We start from the raw sequence: 5,044 nt of genomic DNA, 5'->3' as shown, positions 1-5,044 counted from the left end.
AAAAAAAAAAAAAAAAAAGGGCCACACGTGATTATATAGAAGTCACCTGAGCTGTGCCTCATGCCCAGTCTCCCTCTACTGAAACCTCACTTGTGATCATTCACTCAGCAATTCCAGGCTTATTTGACTATCAGCCTTTGCCAGGCACAATTGAGAAAGGGTAATCTGTTGCAAAAACACAATGGAATAAGATATAAGTTTGAGGACTACGTGCTAGCTTTACTTATTTACATCACTACTGCTCTCTGGGTGATTAGATTATGTGAGAGGCAACTATAGGCACTTGACATACTGAAGTCTTTGGGCCTGAGCTTTACTGGTACTTGTGGTAGCAAAAGGGTGATGTTGACTCAAGTGGCTGCCCTAGGCTCAGATTCCATTCTTGTCCCTAAATTCTTTCTTAAACGAGGTGAGATATGATTAAAAACAGCTCCTGTATTCATCCACTCAACACATTTGTTCAGCATCTCCTGGGTTAGGATCTGGTGGTGATATATATAATCCTTCAGAACCTCAAAGGAGCTTACACTCTAGCAAAGGATGATGCACAGGCTGAAATAATCATAATACACAGGAAAATGTATAGATATGAACAAAAAAAGGAAGACAGTGTGCCTATCTAAGGATTCTAGATCTAGGAGGAGATATCAAGCTATGAAGAATGGGTAGAATGTCCACTGGATATACCTAGGGAAGCCTGGGCTCCCTCAAATTCCCAGCTCCAGCGGAGGAACAGGCAATTGAGAGGAGAACCTTGGTCTTGGTTTGGTGTTGTTTGTGTGTGTGTGTGTGTGTGTGTGTGTGTGTGTGTGTGTGTGTGTTCTTCATCAGATGTATCCACAGTAAGAAGAATGTGTGTTTGCTAACCCTTGGGGAAAAAAGGCAGAGGAAATCAGAAATAGAAGCTCTGCTGCCAGTCCATCTCTCCTGGGAGAAGCTGCCTTTGAATTTGAACATTTTAACTTATTTTTTCACTGTTTCAAGCTTTGTACAGAAACATTATGAAAGAGAAATAGTTTGAAATGTCTTTATGCGTCAAACCCAGGAGTGACATGTGGAGGACAGGTAAGAAGTCCAAGGAAAGAAGAGGTGGGAGTGAGAGGGTCAGCCGGCTGTGTCAGAGGGAGGGCGAATTCCTTCCTTTCAAGACAGTTTCCGTTTAAGGCTTGATCTAGAAACCTCCTCAGGCTAGAAGCTCCCTCTAGGGGTCATCTCATTTGTTTTCCTGCCTTCAGTGACAAAACCTCTTTTGGTTTTGTGATGTCAGGGCTCACCGCGGGTACCACCCATCCAGAAGTTGGTGTTGGTGGAAAGTGCGTGTTCATTGCACAAACTCAGACACCGCCAGGTCACTCCCAGATGCCGCTCCCATCACCACACCCTACCCCTGACCAAGGTAACAAGTCTGTGGAGATCAGCAGTTTCCTTTTCCAGTTCGGTTTTTGGGGCGCTTGCAATATCTTCTAGTTTGGACATACATCAAAGAGTGAGGCTTTGAAGGGAAAGCTTTGTATAAATTTCAGACAGAAATTAACATTCCCAGGTAACTTTTCTCGTGGGTCACTTCCCTGGGCAATGCCCTTCCCCAGGCTCCCGTAAGTTCTGTTTGCGCCTGAGCGCGCTGTCATCTACTGAAAATACCAGCACAAGTGGGCCAAGCTCCTTCATGTGACCTGGGACTGTTGGGAGAGCATCACTGCTCTGTACAGAGCATGGATCCTGCTTTGGCGCAGAAGACACCAGCATCTGATCCATGTCTCACACCCACTTCACCAGCAGAGACACACATTTAGGAACCACAGTCTTCCCTGCAGAGTAAGAATGCTGTGGAGTGGTGTAGGGGGCTTCATTCAGCCTCCAAATAACATTACTCCTAGTGATCCTCTACGAGAAAGAACAAGGGCTTGGCGTCAGACTTTTTTTTTTCTTTTTCTTCTGTTTTGAGATGGACTCTTGCTCTGTCACCCAGGCTGGAGTACAGTGGCACGATATCAGATCGCTGCAACCTCTGCTTCCTGGGTTCAAGAGATTTTCCTACCTCAGCCTCCTGAGTAACTGGAATTACAGGTGCCCACCACCATGCCCAGCTTATTTTTTTGTATTCTTAGTAGTGATGGGTTTTCACTATATTGGCCAGGCTGGTCTCGAACTCCAGATCTCAGGTGAGCCACCTGCCTTGGCCTCCCAAAGTGCTGGGATTACAGGCATGAGCCATCATGCCTGGTAGGGGATCAGACTTCGAATCAAATCCCAAACTCACCCTTAAATAGCAGCACACTGTTAAAAGGATTCCACCTCAGATTTCCTATCTGTAAAAGGGTTCCACATTATCCTTGATAGGGCTGGTGTGATGAGTATGTAAGATAAATAAAGCATTCAGCATAATCATCTTCCCTACATAGAATAACTTGAACTCTCTTTACTCTTTGGCGAGCAGGGGCTCGAATCCTCCCCTCTTCCCCCATGGCTTAGCCTCAAGGGCATGTGCTCAGCCTATTTAGGGGAGGTCAGCTGGCCATAAACGTGCCTTTCCATGAGAATCCTAGGAAGTAAAACTTCCTGGTATATTAGCAGGGAGAAGGGAGGACACAAAAATGAGACAAAACCAGACTTGACTGTTCTTGAATCTGTGGTGGAAAACATCACACATGCGGTTAAGTACGTGGCCTTTGGAGTCATGTAGACACACCTAGGTTTGGTTCCCTGCTTGCCAGGGACTTGGGGAAAATGATTCAATCTCCCTAAGCCTCAGTTTCATTATCTCTGAAATGGACAGACTATTAAATGGAGGTGAATAATATACACATCACAGGGTTGTAAATATTTAATGAGGTAATTCGTATTGAACACATATTAAGTGCTGTAAGCTCTTAGTAATGGAAATTATTAACCCTGCCAACAGGATATCTACTTGGTAAAGAGTGCCCGCCTTCCATGAGGGCAGGGATGACTTACCATCTGTATAAGTCTCACTAAAGCTGTGCTCTAGTCATCCATAAATACCAGCTTCACCTCTTATTAGGGTCACCGGGGAAAATTGCTGGTCGTAATGGTTGTGAAGATTGCTTTGAGTCTGTTATTGATTATACCAGGGTCCTGAGGCTGTTTCCCTGAGGTACATGGAGATGGAGAGTAGCATTTGGAATAAGGGGTCAGTGAGAGCTTAGTTCTGTGCCCCAAGGTATTGAAGCCAGGAATGAAGGGTGGAGAAATGTTCTTAGGGCCTCCATGGAGGTCCCAGAGATTCCCCATCTCTAACCAAATTACTACCCTCTGTTTCCTGGGCCACCAACTGCACAACCCCGAGTGTGCATCTCCCCCTCCCTCTTCTTTTTCTTCTCACTCCCTCCCTCCTCCTCTCCCCATCTCTTCTCCAGCTCCCCTCCTCCTGGCCAGCAAAGGAGACTGCATCTGTCTTACTTTGTTTTTCAAGTCCAGCTGCAGGGAGAGGAGCCTGTTCTTGCCTCTTGGTTCTTGCTCCAGTCATAGGCAGGGACATGTAACAGCACTTATCCCCAACAAGCTGAAGCAATGAGGCCCAGGACTGACTACCCCTGGAGGGGCACTATGGCTGCCATTATTATTCCACCATATAGATGATAATACTAAGGTGCAGAGAAGTTAACTATCAAAGTCACAAAGCCAGTATTTGAGCCCATACTCTGCCATGACTGTGGCTTTTTCTCACTGCCATCTATCCTGAATAGCAAGGAGATTTGGAGACCTTGAGGCCTAAAATATCTGGTGCCTTATTTATTTATTTATTTATTTATTTATTTGCTTAATATGTTGATTGTCTTTATCTGAAAAATCCTCATATAAAATTGTTGTCCGGGCCAGGCGCGGTGGCTCACATCTGTAATCCCAGCACTTTGGGAGGCCAAGGGGGGCAGATCACGAGGTCAGGAGTTCGTGACTAGCCTGGAAAATATGGTGACACCCTGTCTCTACTAAAAATACAAAAATTAGCTGGGCATGACGGCGCACACCTGTAATCCCAGCTACTCAGGAGGCTGAGGCAGAAGAATCGCTTGAACTCAGGAGGCAGAAGTTTCAGTGAGCTGAGATTGTGCCACCGCACTCCAGCCTGGGTGACAGAGCAAGACTCCATCTCAAAAAAAAAAAATTGTTGTCTGGGTCAGGCACTGTGTCTCACGCCTGTAATCCCAGCACTTCGGGAGGCCGAGGCAGGCGGATCACCTGAGGCCAGGTGTTTGAGGCCATCCTGGCCAACGTGGTGAAACCCTGTCTCTACAAAATATACAAAAAGTAGCTGGGTATGGTGGCACATGCCTGTAATCCCAGCTACTGGGGAGACTGAGGCAGAATTGCTTGAACCCTGGAGGCGGAGGTTGCAGTGAGCCAAGATCATGCCTCTGAATTCCAGCCTGGGTGGCAGAGCAAGATTCTCTCTAAAAAGAGAGAGAGAGAGGAATAATTGCCATTTGGTTTCGCCCTCAGCAGCCTGCCCCTCTACTCTTCTGAGAGGGAGCTCAGAGAAAAGAAGCTGGCCTTTTGAGCTACCCAATCTTTCTTTTGGGCAAGGGACATTTAGGGACGGTTCCATCTCTTCTTTTTAGCTTCTTTCTTGGGCTTCTTCTCTTAGACTGGTGATGTGGTTTGGATCTGTGTCCCCACTAAAATTCATGTCAAATTGTAATCCCAAGTGTTGAAGGCGAGGCCTGGTGGGAGGTGACTGGATCACGGGGGAGGTTTCTCACGAAGGGTTTAGCACCATCCTCTCTGGTGCTGTTCTCGCGATAGTGAGTGAGGGAGTTATTGTGAGCTCTGGTTGTTCAAAAGTTTGTGCATTTCCCCCTGACCCCTTCCTCCGGCTCCGGCCATGTAAGATGTGCCTGCTTCCCCCTTGCCTTCTGCCATGATTGTAAGTTTCCTGAGGCCTCCCCAGAAGCAGAAGCTGCTATGCTTCCTGCATAACCTGCCAATTAAACCTCTTTTCTTCATAAATTACCCAGTTTCAGGCATTTCTTTACAGCAGTGCGAGAATAGACTAACCCAGCTAGATTCTCTTGTATAGCAGCCT

This window comes from Cebus imitator, unplaced genomic scaffold (assembly GCF_001604975.1).
Source record: "Cebus imitator isolate Cc_AM_T3 unplaced genomic scaffold, Cebus_imitator-1.0 Scaffold123, whole genome shotgun sequence".
Lineage (NCBI taxonomy): Eukaryota > Metazoa > Chordata > Mammalia > Primates > Cebidae > Cebus > Cebus imitator.
Note: the sequence above shows the minus strand (reverse complement) of the source record.